Source organism: Amblyomma maculatum, chromosome 1 (assembly GCF_055883805.1).
Source record: "Amblyomma maculatum isolate TAMU_Amacu chromosome 1, ASM5588380v1, whole genome shotgun sequence".
NCBI classification, from domain to species: Eukaryota; Metazoa; Arthropoda; class Arachnida; order Ixodida; family Ixodidae; genus Amblyomma; species Amblyomma maculatum.
In genome coordinates, this window is record NC_139344.1 from 99,569,915 (window position 1) to 99,593,397 (window position 23,483).

Here is a 23,483-nt window from a genome sequence, read left to right on the forward strand (position 1 = left end):
TACCTGCCATCTTAACGTGTATAGTTCACTGGAGCCTAACTGTGCAGGAGTTCACATCTGACATGCGTTAAAGAAAAGGCCGTGATAATGCCAACGCTGATGGCCTCAGCCAAAGTTTCCCTGGGCAATGTCCTATAGTTTGATCTCCAGACATTAATTCTCTTGGCATATCCCATTTTTCCCTTTTTGTTTGCCATTACTCTTTTTTTTGTATTGCCCTTTGGTTACTTGCAGATCCACCTAGTGATATGTTCTCGCAAGAAGTGGCTTTCTACGGCATATTTCATGTTACGACATGGGTCAAAATCCTAGCTAGCGCATTCGCTTTCGAAATAAAATTGCTCTGTAGTTTCTTGTGTTCTCTAACATGGTTTCTTTCGGAAGAGCTAGGGCTCGAAATTATCGGAGCAAAATTTGGTTTGTTTCTTTTTTTTGTTTTGAAAGTCAATCTTGGCTAGAAAGCTGCCTGGCAGTTTTCGAAGTTGGTTTTGCGCTTTCTATTTGCCGGTGTTTTGGACCTCGCGTGGCTGAGACTGCTGACGCTGGCCAACGGGGAAGCAAGAAGCCACCGGCTAGTGTGACTCGTGGCTGGACCGACGAGGCATCAAGTCTGTTCGGGGAGCAACGTAGGCTGCAGCGCCTGTGAGGTTTCTTCGGGCGGCGGACGTGCTGTTGTGACGGCGGCTCCAGCCGAAGTTTAGAGCGGATTATCCAGCAGCTGAAGACAGAGATGGGTCTAGCGGACGCCGGCGTGCGACCGCTGCCAAATGCGTTGAAGCGGCAGCGACGGCGGGGGAGTGACCCTTTTGTCTACTGCTGCGGCGGCTAACCCTTCCCGCCTTCCTCCCTTCTGGACGGAGACGGGCTGCCTTTCGGGCCTTAGTCCCCCTTGGCGTCCACGGCGGCGACAGCAGGGAACCTGTTCTTGTGTTGAATGGACCAGAGGCACGTCATCACCGAGCAGTATTGACCCCGCTCACAAATTCTCGAAACAGGCGGGTGACCGTCTTGGAATTACACGGGGTTAATGACCGCAGCGATTGGGCGACTTCGCGGGCTGTTCTGCCTTGGTACAGGATCTCCACCACCAGCACAAGATCGACATCGGAGAAGTTTGCCTCGCCACCGAAAGATGGGAGACGAGGTTCGAGCACCACCTTCGGCAGTGGGCGACACCTCCAGTGACCTCTTGTACCTCAGTGATTGAACTGCTCTGACTGAACTTTGTTTCCCCAGCTAGGGAAGTGGGGACTACCGACCGTACTTAAGCGGTCAAAACTGTCTCCACTTAGACTATGTTTCCTTCCTCCTACTTGTAAATATCCCATGATGTAAAAAGTTGTATAAAACGCTTTTCGTTGCCTCTCCTCCCTGGCTGCCTCTGCTCAGTCATCTCGGCTCCTCGTGGTTCCAACTGCGGTAAAGACTAAGGCTCCGAACCTCGATGACATCAACAAGTATTTTTTAATGCAGCGTGCGGTAATGGCCTGTTTATATTTCTTTTTCAAGAAGCAGATAAGTAAGCGAAAGCGCACAGCAACCGCGAAACAAACAAAAAGAACTCTTGTCACGCCGCACGCGCGTACGCAAATCCCTGCGGGCTGGCACGCGACGCGAACACGCATCCACACTGGGTAGGGTTCGTCACTATGCCGATAGGTGGCGGCCTTACTCGATCTCGAGGCCAATAGTGGCAGCAAGTTGACTTTCATACGCTGCACAGACAGCCGACTAGGATAGTTTCGCATGCCTTAGTAGTTGTTGAATTTTTCACATTTCACTGATTCCGAGCATATGGATTGACTACAACGGTGTTATAAAAACTAGACTTAATTTATTTTATTATCATCTTCCAGAGAAGGCAGAGCGCCGCGGTTGAGACGCCCTATGCGCTACGTTGGATGCCCGAGGCTCCGAGTCACTTTATACCGGGGGCGCGTTCACATAAACAAAGCAGCTGAGCAGCGCGCTGCTGCCGGCTGCGATCAGGGCACGGGTAGCTCAAGTGCCTGAACGTGAGAGTGCGCGGCAGATAAGGGCTTCAAGCAGCGCCGCCCCGTGCTGTGTAATGCAGGGGCACTACGTGGAAATTAACATCTAAGTGTCGCTATATACGGTGGAGGAATTGTTTGCAACGACCTCATCCTCATTCATTGGGCATACGCTAGAACTCAACTTCACGAACGTATCACGGAAAGTAGTCGGGTCAGTTGGTGCATTTCCCAGATGTTTTCCTCGCCTACAACAGGAAGTTATCCGATAAGAATTGCTCCACCTGTTTGTGGAATTTATTTACCCCGAAAAATCACACTTGCTACTTTTCTTTTTTAGCTCACAGCTCTTTGGTGCCCGTTCCTGAGTGTAAGGGATCGGCGGATATGCTAAGCACCGTTAGGACCATTCGCTCTTTTTCGGTCACTTTCGCAACGCCCAGCAGCGGCCGTCTCCCATTTGCCCCCGGACAGGAGTCGGGAAGCGCGCAGAGAGAGCTACAGAAGGGTCCAGCTTATCAGAAACGTAGGCAGAGAGAGAAAGCAGTCCTTTCTTCGGAGGGCTCTGCGGTCGCGCTTAAAGACGCAGGGACAGGCAGTTTGTTGTCGCCGCTGCGTCGCGCAGGGGGCTGTTTAATGTTTTTTTTTTATTTAGCGTTACGAACGTGTACACCGACGACCACATAGTACACGGACTGCACCCATCGCCCGGAGGCAGCGCAGCTTTGAAACGAGCGCCTCTTTTGGAAGGGCGGCATATCGCTCAAAGAACGAACGCTGCCAGGGTGAAAGGGTGTAAGGCCCTCGTCCTTGACGGGGAGCCCATAAATGTGACAATTAGTCGGTGCAGGCGCACTGAGTAGGTCTCGGTGACGATTCCAACCCTGTATGCTAACAATGGTGGGAGACGGTGGAGCTGAGCAGTTGTCTGTGCACGTGTGTAACAGTGAAGGATAGGATGCGGACCTTGATGACGCGTTTCGGCTCTTGTGATGTGTTCCGCAATGATGCCGACTCGGATGTAGATAATTGCCCTGTAAAAGAATTCGCCAAGGGCGCAGGCTTTGCGCGACGGTTACGCACGTCGAACTGCGTTTTGATGTGTTTTACCGCTTTCTTTTTCTTTCCAAGGGGAGAGAGTTTGTGTAACACTGCGAAAGCATGGGGCGTGCCATGTGACCTAGTGAACCAATCATTTCGAGGTCCATGTTGTGAAACGAATTTGTAGGCCCTTTTGCATTGTTTGTTTAAGGGAAAGGGTGAGGAATTCCTTATAGAAATGGAAAGACATGCCAAAATATTTGTAAACCAATCATGTGTGAGATTGTTGTGATTGGGTGACGAAAAATGTGGGCTGGGCTCCGAAGGTGATAAAACCGGGCCCACTGCCTGCAGAATTCGTCCTGGGCTAAATTTTGATCCCTCGCCTCTTCGGCCATGCCGAAGAGTTTAGCCAGTTCTATGTTATCGTGCTTGTTGCTTCACATGTTGTAAATATGTACATTCCTGTATAAAGTATTCAGTTCATTTTCCTCAAGAGAAGTTGTTGTTGCCAGTTATCGTCGACAACCGTCTCAGACGGTGTGGCACCCACGACAAGGCGTTGGTGCCGGAGAACGCTATTCACAAAGGAGAAAAGAACCATCATTCACTCTTAGTTTCGTGTCGTCGTCGGCGTTGTTCCTCGAAACCAGGTCCTCCTCCATGGGGGCGACCGCGCCGATTGTTGCGCGCTCTGCTGCCGCCACTGTACGCCGCTGCGTGTACCCCCCCCCCCCCCCCCTTTCCTTCGTAGCGGCAACGGTGTTCTCCGGTTGCCAAAGCGCCGGCTCGCTATCAGCGGATCACGGTACGTGCGTCCCAAGCCGAAACGCAGAGAGGAAGTGCTACAACGATGGACGGAGGGGTTGCCGGAAGGCACTTTTCACTCAGATCATGGACCACTGATGTAGGGTGGCTGATGACGCGGACACCAAGCTGCCTGCACTGCCTGTTCCGCTCGCCATATCACTGCGTGGAACTCGATCTGAGGCCCTCCGGCAGGCAAGCGCTGCAAAAGAAGTCTCCGGCGTGGAGGGGGCAAGCTGAAACCTGGTAAGGGCGCGAGGGAAACGATAACCTCGCGCATCCCGTTATCTTACCATAGGGAAAAAAAATGAATGAAAACTTTACGCATGGCGTCCGTGACCTTCGATGCCGCGTGGGCGTCTTGGGATGGATTGGCTCGGCTACCTGGACAAGCTGGAAAAAAATACAGGCTGCGCTGTAGTTTCGGGGTAGCTCGGCTGGAAACGCTGACTGGCCCAAAATTTGTGACGTCACAAACAACGTCATAGGCCACTTGATATTTTATGTCATGTCCGGATAAAGGGCGCACGTGTTTTCCCTAGACTGTCCTTGAATTCCCCATGCTTTTCAGAGCGCCCGGACGCGACCCGGCGGCATGGCCGGCGGTGTCGGCGTCGCGTCGCAAGCGAACGGCAGCTGCCCAGCCGATGGCCGTCGGCGGAGAGGCGCGAGGCCTAGCTTGCGTGCGGTGCGGACACCGTGGAAACGGCAGTGACGTCAAATGACATATGCACGCTTCGAGCCGCGAAGAGGTTTCCGAACCAGCTTGTCACACCACACGAATTGCCGGGGAAATCACAGTTTAATTGCTTTTCCTTTATCTAGATCTGTGTGAGACCTTTCGGCGACAAAAATAATCGAAGTTCGCCAACGCAGTTCGACCTGTTCGTAGGCCGGCCGGTCGAATTTTCCAGTGACAACTGTACACCATGTTCGCGGTGATTCCGCTCTTCTGCCCATTTCGTATATTTGCAAAACGTTTCCTTGCGAAATAGCTTTCTCGGTGCGACGTCTTTCAGACGCGCAGGCTCTCGGCAACGGTCGCCCGTCCCGTTGCCACGCATCCCGATATAATTCGGTCTTTTTATAAGCGAAATAGTTCATTATGAATTGTTTTAACCACAAATCGCTCGGTGACCGCTCTTGTTGGCTGAAAAGGGCCTAATTTCCTCACTCTGAACTAATGCGCCGGCGAATGCATATGATGCCGGCCGGCAACACCGCGGCGCCGGCGCTATTATAAGCACATCCTAGTTGCAATACCTAGCTAGTCGATGACTGTAGGGGGCAAAAACAAAAAGCTGTGAGGACAAAGGGAATAGAGATACGGAACTAGGTTATTCAACTCTACAAATATTTTAGATCAGAATTGTGATGCTGGGAGTGATATGTTGATTAGGAAAAAAAAAAGAACTAAATAAGCTGTAGTATTAAAGGATGACCTCTCACTGTTTTGGTTACCCTGTTGCCAAAAACAATTAGGTGCCTAATGAATGTCCTATTCTAATTTGGGCTATGATTATTATAATTAACTATGTAAGTCATTTCACATTGATCAGGGCTTGTTTTAGATTAAGTTTAATAAAGCAAATCCCCATCTTGCACTTGGAGCATAATGCCTTCATACCTATAATAAAGTCGCAATTAATACAACCGGATTTCAGAACATTCAGCCTCAGGATTTCAGGCCAACAAGAAATGTTGTACATTGTTACTAAGGCGGTCATGTTATATTTTGGTAACTATAGGGGCATTAAAAGATATGTACTTTTTAAGTAGTACAGAACTGTGCGTAGCCTTTAGAAAACATGAAAATATTGCAGTGTATATCACATGAAGAGTAATGGCATTGTATGTTTTGTAAGTGTCAGCATATGTTTGTGTCAAATTGAGATCCATGAGATGCATGCATCTTTTAATGACTTAGTGCTTGTTCTAATGCAACGCATGGACCATTTCAACTTGTCATGCCTTCGCATGTCTAATATGTAATAAACAGCGTCTTACGTCTTCTGCATTTCTTTCACGGCAACAAGTTTTCCATCCGTCATATGTGCCAATTGTGATTTTTAACTGGACCTGTAGCCTGAGACAGACTGCTGACTGCCATCACAAATTTGTTTGTTTATATTCAAACACTGCATTTATTTTTTTTCATAAAAGCATTGAAATGCTTTAATAACTTTCATTGCCTTGAGTAAATGTTTGGCATTCGTTACACTGATTCCTTGCAGTCCAGAAATTCTTCACATTTTTATTTGGCTATACCTTACACTTACACACACATATAAAGTTATATATGCACTACACTATTTTTCCTTCCATTTAGTATCTCTTTTGCACAACCTCAGAGTTTAAAGACAATTATTTATCAAACAGCAATTATATCTAAGTGGACACTTTTTTAATTGCACAATGATGGCATAATGCAATGAAGAATACGTTAATGTGGTCCACCACTTCGGCTTGCAAAAGACTTATGAAAGAGAAAAGTAGCATGCACTATAGCCAATTTTAAAAAAAAAAAATTTCTGGGCATATGCCACCTTTTATGCAACTAATATGTCAACAGCAAAAAAAAAAACTTTCTTATATATTACTAAAGTGCAAAGATGAGTAAAACGAGTATTTGCTGAATTTCAGGCTGTCCAGACATTGTGGATTGCTTTTCAGGATATAAAAAGGCATTTTTTTAGCATAAAGGAGGGATTAGAAACCTTGCCGTTCCTATAGGGATGTGAGGACTGCACCGGGTGCAGTGCTCAGGGAAGTGTGGCTGGGAATGGGGGGGGGGGAGAGGGTGAGAATGCAAAGAGAAATGAGTAGGCATGGTTGCTTTTTTGGGAAGGGCAGTTAGAGAAATATATGCGAGACAATTCACATGCTGCAATACTGTGGGCCTTAAGTTCTTTTCCTCAAGAGAATGCTTTCTCTCTTTTGTTGCTGTAAGAGAAGGTTATTGTTAAAATGAGAGATACAAGTCAGTCCATCATGAAATCAAACCTGACGACCCCCACTATCACTCCGCTGCGGAAGACCACTTTTAGACTAAATGTATTCTGTTAGCAAGGCATCACTGCTCATTAGTAACTTTTTATTTGCATGGAGGCTACAGTAGTCTGTGACATTGCTTTTCTATGTTGCTTGCACCTATAGCATGCAGTACCTGAAGTAGTAAATACTGCACAACTTCATTTGCAGGCAAAGCACCTACACCTTGACAAAGTGGTGGCAGAGTTGGATGATTTAAAGCTCTTTCTCAAAGATGATGTGTGGCCACAGTGTGTGACGCTATTGAGCAGAAATTCATAAAATCAAATGAGCTCAGAATATCAGTTGACAGGCCCCAGAAGGTAACAAAGAGTATGGTAGGGGAATGTGTCTGAGGTTCAGGGTTTTCATTGCAGGAAGAAAATAAAAGGGGTGATGCTTGACTGCACTGGTAGATTTTATGCCGAGCTCTGCATTAAATCAAAAGCGATTTTAGAAGCGGCAGAACATATCTGATCCTCTTGAAGTGAGGAGATTTTTTTATTCTACTGAGAAACCTCTCAAGCCTTAAAGTATGTATTCCGAAGCTTACATCCTTCTACGACAAGCTGTCTGATAGAGCACATTTCATCGAAATTCCTTGGCTGAGGAGACACCTCAAATTAAAGTGGCAAGCATTGGACTCGGAGAGGCCAACAGTTGGGCAGCACTGGAGTTCCCCAGATTGAGATTTTCTAGAGCCTCTCTCCAGCCTGCAGCTATTCCTAATATATGAGTGTCTGTTGTATCCTGTGAGAGGAGGAGGTTGTACCCTGTGAGGAGGAGGACCTATTATGGGTCAGTGCATGCTTTCAGATCTTGCATTATCCTCTCTCGAAGGTGAGCTGGCAAAAAACATTGATTTTGGCAAACCGAGTAGCAGCTTTGAAGCCTTAAAGACCGGAAAATGAAAATGTTGGCATTTTGGGTTTTTTTTTTTTGCTTTATGCTCTTTAGATCAATACCCGCTTTCAAAACAAGATTTATAATATCTGAAATTAGTTGCTCAAAGCAAGATGAATTCAGTGTTTCCCACTTTTTGTACACAAGCGATTTCTATAATCGATTGAGGGGTATGCTTATTTCATTTGTGCGGCAGGCTTAATTATGCGCTTGTCCCTCTGCATACTTTATTTTTCACAGCGCAGACGTTGAAGGCCTCAATTATGACTGCTTGTTTTTCTTTGCAACTTCAGTCCTTTTCTGTGTGTTCGAGTTGTCCTTTCGCTATTAGCATGCTTACTTCTCAAATGGCATTTCTATGCCCATATTTGCATGTGAACGCTCGGTCTAACATTCTAGCTGGTTCATATTTACTTTATGCTTTGTCACTGTGGCCGATGTAATTGCAGTTGTCGTGTGCATGTTCAAAGCTTTCAACAGTCCTTATGAAGAGTTTGTGGAAACATAAAAAATATGAACTGCAATACAGCACATTAGCCAGTTCTCGAGGCTTTTGCTGGCACTGCGCTATGGCTGATGTAAACGAAATAGTTCACAATGGCATCGTGTTATAATCCTGGTCGCATCTGCCAGTTTGCCACTTTTTAGTTACTGTGCGTGTTACCAAGTATTTCTACATGCTCAAAGTTTGCAATTCTTGTGGTTTTTATATGCCCTTTTATTTGTGTGGTCCCAATCTAGAAATTCATCTGTCAAAAACCTCTACTTAGTTCTTCACAAATGCGCCTTTCTTAAGAAAAGAAAAAATATGACATGCCCCTCGTAATATAGCTTATTATCAGTTGTGGGGTATGCTTGTTACATTGAAGTCTTAAGAAATGAAGGAAAAAAATGCCTCGGCTTGCACCATGTTGTGCAATACGAAAAACGAACTTCCCCCATCGAAGAAAGCCTTGACGACAAAGTAGGTGATGGTATTGCACTCAGGTGTGTTCATGAGGGGGGGGGGGGGGGGGGTGCCCCACGTTATTGCACCGGATGTCGCAGACCTATGCCATTGGGGGTTAGAAATGGAGTGCTTTCATGGGATACAGAGGAACGAATACAACCGGTCATGGAGACTGCAAACATGAGCCTTATCTGCACTTTTGCCCTCGTTTTGATGTTCTTTCTGAGTTGTAAACCATCAACAGGTAGCAAGGCTCACATGCAACGGGTACCTTATATGCATGAACGTTGATCCCAGTTGAATTCCAGTTGGGGATCCATTGTTATCCAACTGGTATGAACTGGAAGTTTGTTCCTTAAACCAGTTACACCAGTTAGGATTTTTGCCTGGGTTGTTTCAAAGTAATGTAGAAAGGTTGTACTGCCTATGAAGCAACACAATTTTACAAAAAAACAATGGTTGTGAGCCGCCTCATGCATTTATTTTTTCGTTTTGAAAATATTTCAAGCTACAATAATTGCCATGTCACTTTGCGTAAAAGAAGTTATAGCGTTTTGTAGGGATGGTTTTAGAGTGTTCTAAAGAAAGTGTAAAGAAAGATGGAATAGTGACATGTGGCCTCTTTTATGCATGATGTTTTTGTGCCGCACATGAAGTGAAAAGATCTCTCTGTTGGTTAACGGCTTTGCAATCAGTGGATTAGTCATGCAGTGTTGCATGACAGACCACCGAAGGCCCAATACATCCTACAAAAGACTAAAAATGAGAAAACATGACGATGAAGCTGAAGGCCCATGATCTGCCAGGAAACAATGGGGTGGCTCTGAGAAAGACTTTTATATTGGCAGTAGTAAGGATGGCAGCCCTCTGCTTTGTGGCTCTTCACTTCACAGTGACAAAACTGGTGTATACTTCACTAACACCTACTGTAGTTTTCCCCATGCTGTCAGTTATTCTGAGAGCTGCGGCGGTGAGCATCAGCCAGTGCTCCAAGTTTCAAGTGTTCATTTGTAAAAGATGTATTCTAGATCCTGCTAAAGAGTCTTGTATTATCCAATTGAGTTTCCAGAATTTACACTTTCTCTAGAAGCCCTCATTCCATTTAGGCATCTTTTCATTCTTTTCAATTATAATTTTCAGTCCTAATTGAATTTCCATAATCAAATGTCTTCCAGTTTCCAGATGACCTCCCAGCTGGAATAAGTACTTAGTCCCAACTGCATATTTTTAACTATCTGTAAACAAGCAATTTATTTTTATTATGGGCTGCTAAGTTATGGTCATCTTACTGGTTAGAATTGTTATTCCTAATGAACATCCAACCTGAATGGACAATTGTTATGCATGGTGAAACTGGAATTCAAACTACACTTCAATGATGCATTGTGTGTGTGCTGGCTAAGATGTTAAAGGAAGCTGGTGGATTTCGCTCCCTAGTAAAAATACACCCAAGCATATTAGATTTCAATAGGCTTTGCAGTTAAAAATTTTGCAACTAATTTCAAAGTCCAATCTGGAGTCAATGATTTCAATTCGAGCATATAAGATAGTCTCGAGAGCTAAATTAAATGTTTCAGAGAGCAACTCATGCACTTAGGTCCTGGACCAATTTACAAAGGAGCAGCAGACGTTAACTGCAGAGTAGGATAAAAAAAATTACACATTATTTTAAAAAAAGTGCAAGAATTAGAGACCCTGTGTCTAGAAGATCTATTAATGCGAAAGTATTACTTCGCTATGCTCACAGATTTCTGTCCGCAGACCGCGTCCGCACACCGCATCCGCAGAATGTGTCTGCAAAAGCATGTCTGTAGCAGTTGTAATTGAGAAGTGGTAGAGGTTAATGAGTGGTGTCAATCGATGGAGGGTGATGCAATGTTGCAGCAGCATCCATTCTTTTGCATTGCTCCAATGCAGATTCTGCAGTGCTCTTTAACTTTTGCAACATTTCTGATTTTACAACCCTAAAAAGTGTATTCATAGCTGTTTTCACAATTTCAGGAATACCTGTTTAAGTTCATTCAGGGAGACCATTAGATTGTGTTTTATTGATTGCAGGTTGCACCAAGTGTGAAAGTGCGGGAGAAACCAGAGGTTGGAGTTTTGAGTTAAAAAACGGAGTGGCTCTAAATTGCAGCAGTGCCATCGAGTAAATAAAGCTTTTACTGTCCTGCCAAGAAAAATAGGAAACATGCAACAAGTGGCACTCATAGTTAAAGATTATTATACTGTATTCTGCAAGGAGGTGTCATGTCATCAACCGGTGGTCAATATCGGTTATATAAGAAACACATTTAATTTACTGACAATTATAATTTATTGATATTTGCTCTTGTGGTGCTTGCCCACATAAAACTGCAATACCTCATCTGTGGGGACTTGCATAATTAAAGGCAAGGACAGTACCACATCAAGATAAAGCTCACTCGTTGAAGAAATTTTTTTGCAGTGTTGTTTATACGAATTTCCTATCTCAAATGAAAAAAAAATCACACTAAGAATTATGCGAGTTTCTACAAGGTCAATATTTTTATTATAGATTGGCAGCCATCTCTTACATCATTTTCTTATTTCAGGCTCAAAACAAAATAGTTTTTCTGCGTTTATTTCATGAAATTGGACCAGGCAAACGATTTTTCAAGTAAATAATTTCAATGTAAAACAGTCTCATTGAAGTCAAAGCCAGTAATAAACACACTATTATCAGCATACATGATGAGCTGAACACTGTTGTCAATATGAATTATGTCATTTATGTACAAATTCAGCAAAAGTGTGCCTAATACTCTTCATTGAGGTACTAAACACAATATATAAAGGATGATTTGTTTTTGTTACTGTTCATCTGATTGCTTGAATGGGACTTGATTCAATTATTTCCAATACCTAAGAAAATATCTCTACAAACGTGTGCTCTATGCTCCCGCAGATTTCATAGAGTTCCCTGATAGAATATTGAGCTTTTATATTAGCATTGCATGACATGTTAATTGGATGTGAAGCATGTTTGTTTGATGTTCACAAATGCATGCCATTTCCATAATTTCGACTCCCTTAATTGTACGAAATGTTGGCACAGGGCTGAACTGTTGCCATTGAATTGGACTCCACATTGTTGACTGGGGGCCAATATCCAAGTTGGAAATGGTGATTTCTGATTTTGATTTGGCCTCAACTGTTTTGTTAAGCTTGGAACAAAGCCATACTGCCGCGGTGCAATCCATCGCTACGTACGTGGTTCGGCCAGAACAGCTCTTTAGACACAGTGACAGACACAGAGACCAATGACAATTTTTATTTAAGAAACAGCCAACAAAAGTGAACTGAAAACATGGCAACCGCTCACCCCATACATGGTTACTATACAAAGGCACACTGCACTTGAACCTTGTCTAGGATGCCTAGCGCGTCGGATGCTTTCGTAAAACAAATTAAAAAAAAACACGGCGTTGTACATATGGCATATCGAATCCAGGTGCGTACACTTCGGACTTTTCTCGTGCTTTCGAGTTAAGTGATCCTTGGATGGCGACTATATAACCTTCGAAATGTGATGCATTTATCAAAAAAAAAATACACAGCGGCACAAAGCCGCGCTGTATATTGTAGCCAATCGCGAGGCCTATAGTTTGTCGTCACTGCAGCACTGGAGAGAACGACGCTGGCCACGTGCTAGCTACAGCAGCTGTGGAATGCACGAGGGAAGTGTGAATTAAGCAGTACAGTACTTTATGAAGCAATATTCAAGACGATTATGCAGTTGTTATATAAAATGTCGATACTTCCATTAGCATCGCTGAACAAAGCCGCACCACACTGAGAATACTCTAGCTGTTAGCCCTGTTGTACAGGCTAAGTTAGCGTTCGTCGCGGCAGCAGAATGACTCTTGCCACGTGTTCTGCAGCTGCTGCACGAAGACTCGGAAGAATGCATGAGGGAAGCAGGTAATAAGCACTGTAGCACTTTATTAAATCAAATTTGACACGATTATGCATGCGTGTATTTACGTATAACCTGGTAAAGAGGCCTAGCGCGCAAGTTATTTTGGTGGCCGCGGCGACTGATACGGAGCCACGTGCAACATAAAGACGGAAGAGTACGGGATGTGCGTCTGAGGTCTGCCAGGAAACATTGGGGCGGCCCTGAAAAGGGCCGTTTGGATGCGCAGTGACGTGACGGCGTGGCGAAAACAACGCCCTGCACTCGTCCGTGGCCCTTTGCCGTGCACCGTCAACAGTGGTGCACTACGTCGTACACAGCGCCTGGTTATGCTGCCCTGGATGCTGTAGCGATGCTTCCACTGTAGACAATTACGAGAGCTGCGGCGATGATCTTGGAGAGCTGATCGATGCCGCGATCCCTGACACGGACTGCTGCGTACAAAGAAAATCCTCGGCCTCTTCGCAGCATACGGGAAACAGTGCTGTAAGAGAGTAGAAAAAAGTTGCATTATGAACATAGCGATTTGATGAATGCGCAACATATGACAAAACTTTCGACAAAGAAATCTGCGTTCTGGCACCTCAATCAGGGTTGAGAATGCGCACGGCAGACGTGGGCCTCAGCCTAGCAGTCAGGCAGCGGTTAGTTGCCGACGGCGGATGTTTTCGTGGAGGTCTCCATAGCCGTGGCCGATTTTTTTTTTTTTTTTTTTTTTTGAGGAGCGTCCACGCCACGAGCTGCTGCTGCACGAAGTCCTGGAAGCACGTGGGGAGAGACAAGCGACACAGCACTTATAAATAAGCAAAATTCGAGACAATTTTGCGCAATTTATACTTATCTTGACTGTGCTTGCTATCTCCCGCAGGTAGTCGCCATTATCAACGTCATTCCGCCCAACGTACAGCACGGATCGGCGTGCCGAAAGCGCATTCACGTAAACGCGCATGCTCGCCATCGTCGAGCACCTCGGTGACCGAACGCGCCGCAGCCATGGCAGCGAGATCCACGAACCGAATGCCGGAATCGCGCGCGTTGCCAGAGCAGGGGGGGGGGGGGGGGGCACCTTGCGATTCCCTAGAGCGTCTAGGGACGAAAAAAAAACAAGCAAACCCAGTTTTTGACTACGTCACGTCCGGTTAAGCATCGAGCCCGACGCAAAAAACGTCATGCCAGGTCGCGGCGTAACCACCAATCAGCGTTTCCAGCCGAGCTACTCCGAAACTCTTCTCTGCGCTGGGCTTGCTCAACTGGCCACTGCTGTGGTAGTGGCGTACCCCTGTAATCCAGCTGCTTGGAGGTGGGGTCTAGTGGACGTGGTAGCTTGAATGGTCACTGCCGGGAGAGTGGCATACCCCTGTAATCCAGTTACTTGGAGGTGGGGTCTGGTGGACGTGACGACTTCGGCAGCCCTGGGCCACGGTCATTAATGTTGACTACCCAAGCATCCTTGGCCGACCATTTACGTGTGGCCGACGTTCGGAAAATGGTCGGGAGCCTACTTAGTCGGCTAGTAAACCACGGCAAGCGGTCGGCCCGGAGGTAGCCGCTAGCCATTTCGGCAAGTAGTTCGCAGCGGGCTTTGGCCCGACTTTTTGGCCGGACTAAATGCCGGGCACGGCGCCAGGTTAATGGCAAGAGTGCGGCAATGCGTCGGCCCGACTGTTGAGGCGGTACATTGAAAAAAGGTTATGAAGAGCATGACTGCTACTTTTTTTTTTAAATTTGCCTGTTACTCGGCTTTGGTTTTTCGCGATGTTATGTAATTTGCGCTTAGTATGGAACAAAATGATACATGCTATTTATTGTAAATGTTTTGTTACATTAATTAATGCTATTGTTTGTTTAACTTGTCGCTCACATTTTTAGTGAACCTTATAGCTGTTAGTAAAATTATTTACCGAGTTCTGATAAACAGCACGCCACAAGGTGACCGCGATTTCATGTGTAGATCATGTCATTATACATTATACTGTTTGCTTATTACGAAGCGCAGCTGTAGGTGATGTAACATCAGTTATATTTTTGGCGCACAAGCTCCCGTACACCCCATTTAGCCCGTATCACTCACTGAAATTCGCTATATGGCAGCTGGGCACTTGAGTAGACGCAACTTCGCATTGTAAGGGAGGAGAAGGCTATTGTGTAAAATAAAAGAAGCGGACAGAAGAGAAAAAGCACACGGGGGGCAGAAATTATGCGTAGGGCACTGGCAAGCCTTGGCCGCGGCGAACGCTCCAGCAGGCAAGCAGAGACAAATTCTAAAAACACTACTTCGCAGCAGGAGAAGAGAAATGCGTACACGGAGGGAGACTCGGACGAAACAAAACCGACCTCACGCTCGGACGTTTCGGAGGAAGGGCGGAAAAGAGGGGGAAAATGGGAAGGGCGGGGCAACTGTGTCACCCCCGCAGCTCGAAAGTTGGTGGCGAGCGTTCCTGACTGGGCGAGAGAAGAAATGTATACACGCCGACTTTGAAGAGAGCATGCAGTTTTGTGGTATTTGTATACTATTTTTGAAGGAGCTCTTTTCGAACAAAGTTGTCTTACGATCAAATACATGAAGAAAAAAAAAACGAAGGAAAATGATTATTGTCCAGGTTATTAATCGCATACTGTTTTTCTCAAAACAGTCTGGTAAAGCTAAGAGCCGCGAGAAAACAGGCCAGCGTCCTTGTCATTTGGTTTTGTTTCTTTGCGTGTGGCCCATTCATCCTCTTTTACGACCTGCCGGGGTGGGACGGGCGGCTCTTTTCATTTTTTTTTTTTTTTTTCGGAAGTCGGAGGGGCGCATTTTCGCAGCGAGCGGTCCGATTCTACACCGGAAACTAACCCCCTCTCCTCCCCCGCTTCTTGTCAACAGTTCTTGGAAGACTCGGCAGCTTGTGCTCGTGGGTGCGTGCGTGCTTTCAAGTTCGTTGCAGAAGTGTAGAGCGCGACCAAGAGACGATCTCGAGCGCGCGAGGACGCTGTACGTGCGAACGAAATGTTGGAAATGCAAGCGCGTTTTCCAAAGTTGCGCGTTATTAGTTAAAATTACAAGACAGTCAACTTTGTTACCTTCAATAACTAGGCGCTGGACAACCAGACCTCTTTTTCATTCGCATTTATATATTGTCAGGACAAGTGACTGTAACAGTTTTCAACCGCTGTATCCTTTCAGTAACTCCGCCAAGCCATCCTGAAGTAACGCGCTCCTCCGGCGCGTTTGGACAAAAAATATCGAAGATGCTCCGCTTTTTCTGTTTTTCTGTTTGTTTGTTTTTTCCTTTTTTTCTTTTTGCTCAATAATGGGAGTGTGGTTTCATAGGAACGATACAGTTGATTTTTATTTATTTTATTAGTATTTCGCTTTTGTTTTACAGATTGTTTTGAATTATGGCTTCTATATTTTCTTGCTTGTTACTGTCCACTCCTGGTCCGCGAGAGACATATTTTCTCAACGCATCCTGCATATCAATATGAGTTTGAGACCCCTATGTTATACAGAGTGATTGAAAATTAATAATATTTATTGAGAGCTACACGAGGTACGCGCAATAAAAGAAGCTAATTGAAAAGAATTCTTTCCTGAAGCAGCTGCCGCAATTTCGGGTTTTTGTTGTGGCTTCAGACTAATAATATGGAGAACTTTTAGTTTTAAGGCGTGAACATGTATCGGAAGGGATTAAAGCGAATTATCTGTCGTACGTACTAAGCCGAGAGATCGCTTGTAGAATAGCCCTGCATATGGAAGGAATGCTGCATAGGTCCAGAAACTTAAGACTTCTGCTTGAAAAGTACCGGGATAAGAGAGTAGAAACGATCATGACGTCATAGGCGTGAACTTCAACCATTTACTTAGCAGGGAACCAAAGAAATCTTATTGATAAACATGGAAATAGCAAAGCACACTGGGACAATAAATAATGTTTCAGTAAAACAGCAAACAGTACCGAACATATAAGGTAGCGGCAAGAAATATATAATGCAGTGAGTTTCTGGTCACACGTTGTATATCAATAATGCGCAGCTGCAACAGGACTCCCTCGGGAGCTCTGACCACCTAACAAATTTCCAGACAGTCGATTGCTCGATCCTTTGTGCTCACACATATACGCGTGAGCCGCAGGCTTGCGTCTTTCAAGACAAGAACCGAGTTCAAATCACTTCGATGTACAAGTGACCTTCCTGAGTTTGATGTGCCGCGTCAACAACCTCCGGATAAAGCTTTGCTCTCCAAGAGCTAACAGATGGCTATATCTAGGTGAGACGCACTAGCATGGGGAACAGTAGACAACGGGGTCACCGAAAGAATACGATCGACCGCGTTCCTATTCTGCCAAATGATCAATCCCACGGACTTCACTACACGTTGTTCGAACGCTTCGCGCGGCCTTCCACTGTGCGACGAAAAAGCTCACGGCGCTAGGCAGCGGAATGTCCAAGCTGCGACACAGTCCTTAAGGACACGTGTGTGAGACTCGACCTGACCAAAGTTGATACAGTGCAGATCAATATGCCAGCTGTAAAGCCTGTTTAATTTGGTGGGGATCGAATACGCCACACTCAGTGCGCCACCGAAAGTCTCTTCCAGCATGCGGGAGATTGGGTGCAACAGGCGTCTCCCACTTCGCATACCTTTGGCACATATGTGTAGGGGCGCAGAATAGCAGAGCGCTTCGCAGAGATTAGATACTGCTATGGCTATCCATGCTCCGTCTACGAACATCTCCTCTAACTATGCGAACACGTGCGCCTGCTTCCCCTGACCATGCACTACAAACATCTGCCTTCTACTTCCAAGCCAGTATAAAAGTTAAGGCCGCCCAACGTAACCTATGTGATCCACTAACTCGGATACCCAATAGCGCACAACAAAGGGCATAATGAAGACAAGGCGGAACCCAAATAGGCGCCACCACCTAGCTATAGTGAAAATATAATCAAAGTAGGTTGACTTTGCGAGAGGAATACACAAGAAAACACGTGCTAAGCCATGCAGGGTCGTATCATTGGGAGGCTGGATCAATAAACAATCAAGGAACACAGATGTGGGAAAGTTGGCACCTGTGTGCACTAGGCTTTATCAGAAGTATCGCGCATACGTTAATTAGCTATAACTTTAGGATGAACAAGATGTCCGAGATTATTGAGTTAATATCTATCCCTAGTGTGACTATTGTGACTCATGCACGTACGCACGCACGCACTTACGCACGTCTGCAGTCGCACAGAGTAAATTGTTCCACGACCTTACACAGTGGTACGATGGAATAGTTAATAATAATTGAAAGAAGGAAATAAAAATTACGGGGACGCTCAAGCTTCCCCTTAACGTTTGACGGGATACAACGCCTTCTCATTCTTCTCTCTATCTCTCTATTTCGGCGGACAACCGCAGTTAATTGCAAATTGGTTATAGGAAAGTAAAGGCGCAGCATCTGTCACAGATCCCGGTGGGAACCTGGACCGCATCTGCATATTTACTACCACATTCCGAATATTTCAGACAAAACTCGACGATTCTCAAGCGAAAACCGGGTTAGCGAGGTGGCTTTTGGACCAAATGAGCTGTAACGCTTCGCATATATATGCTGCACTCTCGATAGACGAAACTCGGGTATATTGCCGACATGAGGATAAATGGAACAGCTTGGGACAAATATTTGCCCGCCTCAGTTAAAACACGGGGATTAGGAAAGCTTTATTCCTTATATATCAATATGCCGAGGCCGACTGTGTTTATCCAGAACACAAATGTGGTCCTGATAGTTTTCAAATAAAAATGAAAGGCACGCAAAGAGCCGATCGCCCGGACGATTCGCCTGTCGGACGTAACTTCCTGCGAACACAAGCATTGTGCAAAAAGTAACATTTGGTTCTTTTGAGAAAATTCAAAGGGATTGCGTTTTGAGAATCCCGCGCAACATGACGAGGATCGATCGGTTCCTGCACCAGTGGCGGTCTACATTGTTAAATTCTTCAACGTCAGCCTCACACGCAGAAATATGGTATAAAATGCCAGAATATATATAAAGTTCCTCGAATCCCCTTTTCCCCAGCCGCGTATTCACTGCTGCTATAATATATCATTAAATAACATTGTCCATTATCAAAGTAAAGTCTCCTGCAATACCGCAGGTTTCCCCTCTACATTCCATGAGGCAGTCGGCTTAGCAGGAGAAAAGTGGAAAATTCGTATCATTGAAACAGCTATTTTTATGCAACATTGAGTTATACCGCGTGCATGACATATATTGACACTATATCATTTGAGCCTGCTGATAGAAATATACATTGCGCAACAGGAGGTGAAATTAACTGTTATTTATACATATTTTGAAATAACGCTTTAACCGCGCGCTAATTGAGCCGCGGCGGGTATGGTACACTCTGTGGTTGATCGCGAGTTGTCATGAACTTATGCTTGAATTTGTGAACTGGTAGGCGCTGATTGTCTGTTTGAAGCATACTTAGTATTAAGTGCCTAAGATTTGCGCGGTAACTGCTATGAACCTACGAATGTAATTGTCCATTTTTTTTTATGGTTAAATGGTAACCTCTGAATTTAAACAACCTCATCATAAAGTTAACCTATAACATAACTCTAAGCAAACCCACGGTAAACCGAAGAGATCACGTGCCTTTAAGGTTTATATGTTAACCGTCAATTACTTTTGCCAGTGCCCTCGAAACCTATCAATCCTAAACGCCCTTAAATTCGTTTCGCAGCCTCCGTGAGTTTACATTTCGTACGGGGTCAAGAAAAGAGGCGGTGAGCTTTTATGAGCTTTCATCCGGATCCGGTGCACTTTGCCCTGCGACCTTCTACTGATTTTCATGCATCCCTAGAACAAATGGACAAAATATATTTTTGTCAGAAACTTGCAGCAGTTACTATGTGATTCAATCGTTATTTACCAGCTTGAGCTCGAAGTCACGGGCTTTAGTCGAGCTGCAGAAGCCGCATTATGATGGAAACCAAACGCGAAAACGGAAATGTGGTTTGCGATTAATATGACAGCCCGAGGGACTCTAAATAACCCACGTACTGCTTTGGGAAGTATAAATCCGCATGGACTATGTAATCTCTGCAAAAGCACTCATAATATACAGTGTTCTGCAACTTAACCGTCTTGGAAAAGTTTCCAAGACGGTTCCGATAAAGTTACTGGACACTATATACGTAGCCAGGTCTTGCTATTTTGGCTAAATGAAGCTGCAGGTGTTCTACTGCCCCACACTTGGTTTATGTGGAAGATATTCGGTTAAAAGAACATTACATACATTCACTCCAAGCCATATTTTTTTCATGCAAAGAACTACAGCCGCTGGTATCAAGACGGGGGTTCTACAGAAGCCGTAGAAAAAAGAAAAGAAAAGAAAAGAAACTACCTCGACGCTTCTTGAACGACGAGGGAGGGGGGGGGGGGAGGGGGAGTACGTGAAAAAGAAAGAAAACTGCTTCTCGCTGCGCGGGACCCGCTGCCCCCCATCGGCCCATCTCTTTTCCTTGCGGCAAAGCGGAAAGAACCACGGGGAGGCGAAAGGCATCGAGGCACCCTACCGCGGGGGGCGACAGGAATGCCGAAGCAGAGAGAGATAGCGCGAAAAAAAAAAAAAAAGAATTGCATGCACCGCACACAGGGAGATTCTCGCTGCTTTTTGCAGCTTCTCTCCCCCCCTCCTCCCTTCTTGAGGTCACATGTCCAAATGGCGGGAAAACACATCCCGCGCGAGCTAAGATGCGCGGCCGCGGCGTCACTCAGTCGACGGCCAGCCTCCGTGTGGGCGCGATGCGTACTGCCTAATCTTATCGTCCGCTTTTATTTCGCGCAAATTCAATCTGTCTCAACCTCAGCTGGTGCAGTCAGCGTTTGAAAAGAACAGCCCATATATGCAGCTGATGATTGCAGCCGCTTGTACAGATTCTTCGTGCCGAAGTTCACCAAAACATGCGTAAGTACATGATCTTTCGGTCTTGATCAGAGGAGCTTTTTGCTAGATTCGATATTATACTGAACATAATAATGTATTGTTTTGGAGCATATGTTCGTCTTGTTATATGCCCCTTGCATCTTTCTTCATATATATATATAATTGGTGTGGGCGCTGATCGCGCAGGAAGACTTGCTGAGCCGTTTGGAAACAAGGCTGCGGCTGGCTGCGGTGGCAGAATTGGCTCATTTTGCAGTCTGGGTCCTTCGGTATCTCCTGCCCCAAAATGCTCGCCTTTTAACATGGAGGGACACTCACTATACCGATCAGGTAAGTCCAATTAGCACATATTTTGTTCGATACGACAATATACTGCAACTGTTTCTGGAGCGCGTATATATATGCGCATCTTGTTACTACGTGCATTTTTTTTTTTTTTTTTTTTTATAATCGATGTGTGCGCATTTCGCTCTGATTGCGCAGGAAGACGTGCTGAGCCGACTTGGAAACGATGCTGTGGCGGTGGAATTAGCTCTTTTCGCTGCAGTCCGAGGTCCGATCTCCTCTGCCCCAAAACGCCCGTCTTTCACTTCATATCGAAGTGCATGCACTGACATGTATACCCATCAGGTAAGTCAAATTAGCGCTGATTTTCTTCTATACGATAATGAACTGCAACTAATTATGTATTGTTTTGAGACTTATGCGCATCTTGTTACTGTAAATGCATATTTTGTAATTGGTATGCGCGCCCTGCGCTGATCGTGCAGGGAGGCGATATCAGCTGATCTGGAAACTGGCTGCGACAGTGGAAGCTCGTTTCGCCGAAGCCCGAAGTCCTTGGTCTCCTCTACACTAAAACGCTGGCCTTTCACTTCTTTATGGCGGTGCACTTGCCGGACAGGTATTAGCGCTGATTTTGTTTGAAAAATTCGATTATCCGACTCACATCGATGGGACGCATGCAACCCAGTTAAATGTCAAATGCTATCACTGATATAAATATTGCAGCACCCCTCGCCATAGGAGCGATCAGAAGCTGTACAAGCATCATCGCTGCTGCCAAGCAAGCTCGTGCCAGGACTGAGTACAATGTTTATGCCGTGTTTATTATTATTATTATTATTATTATTATTTTTTTGCTGCTGTAATGATGTCTATACGTGAAAATTGATGATTGAGTGATGCGGTATGCTGGCAAGGTAAGTGAGCCAGTGCGTTCATTTTGTGGATTTTGGAATTATATATGTGATGCACACAGATCTGAGCCGTTTCACATTGATTTTGCTCTGTGCGCTTGCTTTCTGGGCAAGCAGTTGTATTTTCATCGTGCGGATTATTTCCTGGTGCTTACATGCTCATGAGGTGTTCAGCTAACCTGTTTCAAGCTTTAAAAATTTACAACGGGTTCTATAAGCTTCTAAGAGTTGGGCTGTCTAAATAGCCGAATTTTTAAAATAATGCTCGGTTGTTAAATAACGAAAATAAATCAGATGACTTATCGTTAAATATCCGGTCGCTTTTGCTGTAAAAGTTCCATCTAGTTTGAGAAAATTAAGCTGTATTCTACGGAATAAACTTATTGTAGGTTTCATGGAAATATCGCGGAAACTTTGTTCAGCCGCGTTGGAATCCCTCATACGCGCTCTATGACAAGCGCGGACACTTGGTTTTGCTAGAATTATTAAATTGCAGCATTAGCATTCAAGAACGCGCTTCGGGAGGATAAGGTTTGACTGCGCTACGGTTTCAAATTGCAACATCATGACTCCAGCAAAACGAAGTGATCGCGCCTTTCTCGCGGATTCACGGATCCTGATTACCTATTGCGGCTTTGCGCTAATGCGTTTTCAGTAGGGTCGCATGAAGTCAAGCGCATAAAATATATTGATGTGATAGTGCAGTTGGTGGCAGTGAGCAGACATTATTTTTTCTACCTTTCACCCTATATTTGCCTGCAATGTAAAAGTCTAGGCGAAAAGGAAATATTTCATTAAAACACTTGTCTTCGTACAGCTGACCAAGATGGAACCTGCCGCAGATCCGACCAGTCGCAGACATCAAGTGATCGACAGGCTGCCAAAAGAAGGAGACCAAGCCTCAAGCCCATCTTCCATATGTGGCACACGCGCAGTCATATATCCACGCTTATTAAAAAGCAAATCGCGAGCTTTTTCTGAACGCTGTTGACAAATAAATTTTTCACCAAATACTGCAGCTTTTGTTTCTTCATGGCATCAGAAAAGCTACTGCTTTTCTTGATGCATTTGTATGTGCTACCCCGTTATATATGCATGGCCCACGATATATTAAATGCATGGCATGATACCTGCACGAGGGGCGATGCCGGCCACTAACCGGCGTCGGGAAGCAACCGGCCGACGTATGGTCTTTCGTCAGCAAAATGCTAGGGCAGACGAGCGGCCGACCATTCAGTAACGCTGGCAGACGGCAGGCCCACGTGCGGCAGGTGGTCGGTCACGTCGGGCCAAAAGGTTGGGCCGTAGTCGATTGCCTAAAATCGGCCAACGTTAGGTCAGTGTCAATCCCCGACGCCGGCCCTCATTCGGGTGCCGAAGGTCGGCCGGCCACTTTTTGGTCGGCGAGAAAGGTCGGCCCTATCTTTTGCCACACACTTTTTTTTGCTTGGGTAGTCGTCATGACCCCAACTCGGCATCGGGTACGAGAGGTGGCTCAACGACGAATGCCGTCATAGGCACCGTTACTATTTTGTTCTAGTAACGTTGGTCATTGGAGTGCACACGGATGCCAGACATGTTAATTTGCATGACGCGAGACCCTGCAGGCGCTCTATTTCCCGTTCTGCAACACCGCCAGCAACAGTGACATCAAAGGGGCACTATATGCCCACAGGAGATAGCGGCGCAAGTCGCGCGGGTCT

The 23,483-nt window shown here is 45.5% G+C and overlaps 1 long non-coding RNA gene across 2 annotated transcripts in view; it reads left to right on the plus strand.

The window, feature by feature from the left end:
• Positions 1–22,791, plus strand: part of LOC146203291 (uncharacterized) — a 431,396-nt gene extending 408,605 nt beyond the window's left edge. The window contains exons 1-5 of one of the 2 annotated variants that reach the window (XR_014703835.1): positions 20,513–20,602; positions 20,768–20,911; positions 21,065–21,211; positions 21,352–21,485; positions 22,598–22,791. This is a non-coding gene — a long non-coding RNA (uncharacterized LOC146203291). Of the gene's footprint in view, positions 1–20,512; positions 20,603–20,767; positions 20,912–21,064; positions 21,212–21,351; positions 21,486–22,597 lie in introns of those variants that run through there. The other variant, XR_014703836.1, reaches the window with a different exon arrangement.
• The last annotated feature ends 692 nt before the right edge of the window (positions 22,792–23,483 follow it).